This window comes from Symphodus melops (genome assembly GCF_947650265.1).
Source record: "Symphodus melops genome assembly, chromosome: 4".
Classification (NCBI taxonomy): Eukaryota; Metazoa; Chordata; class Actinopteri; order Labriformes; family Labridae; genus Symphodus; species Symphodus melops.
This window is the reverse complement of record NC_136694.1, coordinates 16384519-16385710: the sequence shown is the minus strand read 5'-3', so window position 1 is coordinate 16385710 and position 1192 is coordinate 16384519.

Sequence of the window (1192 nt, the reverse complement as noted above, 5' to 3'; positions counted from 1 at the left end):
AACTCAAGGGAAAGTGAATTTGACCTCTTCCACTTCTATCATTTGTCCATCGGAGTGTCATCTGTGCAAAGCTTATTCAAGCAAACAACGTTTGCGCAGAGCTTTTTAACATTCAGGAAATAGTTTGAGCAGCTTCGTCAATGGAGGTTTTTCTTTTTCAAGCTTGATTTCACACTGATCCTATATTTTAAAAAAACCCTTAGGGATTTAGTTAGTGTTAAAGCAATCAGTTTAATAGTTTTGAATGTTTTTGATTTAGTCTCAGACCCAGTTTGTTTTTTAAATACTTTATCAACTTTTCACCTATCGCTTGTATTTCCAGCATGGTTGTAATCGTTTTCATGATCAGGTCCAGTATTTACCTTACACCAGAGTATTTGCAAATATTCTGTGCATAGTCCTGTAGTTGCAGTGTATCCTGAAGTGTTTTTAAAGAGAATATTTGTGGAAGAGAAACAATCAGTAATTGAATATGTGAGGAAGTCTTTTGTTGGACAGCGACGTGACGTTGTCCTCACATTTAGTTGAATCGTTTTGTTTAGTCTCTCCTTTGCTGCAGCAAATACTTCATGACATGACACTGCATTCAAATAATGACAATGGAGGGCCAAACTATGTTTGCTGTCTGGTGTCTCTGTAGAGTACAATATTGTGTGACAAGACAGGTCTAATGTGTTGTCCAACTGCATACACATTTTGTGGCACTAGATGGCGATCTTTACCTTGTTTTGTCTTCCGTGTGTCCCTACGCTTACTGTAATGCCTGCAAGCAAGGCACTGGTCCTGTATGTGCGTGTGTGTGATTCGGGCCTATGTGTGAGAAGCTTGCCTCTCAATAACACAGTGTTGACAGGAATTTCCCTCAGGTATTAATAAAGTATTACAAAATCATATGGGATAAAAAAAAATAGTACGGTGTTGTTAAAGAAACAAAGCAAATAACACTTGACTGCTTTTTTTCCTTCACATTATTCATCCAGATTCTGCCCGTGTTTTTCTGTTATAAAGTAATGCCCAGCCACTGGAAGGGTATGAGAGAAAGCTGTGCACATAGTTGTCACGGGTTACATTACTAGTCTTGCTTGGCATTGGTTGTCACTATTTATAATTCATTATGTCAGGCCGGCCTGTGCGGCTGGTGTTTAGGCTACCCTTCACAGTTTTCCACTAAAGCAGAATGAGAGTTCACGAG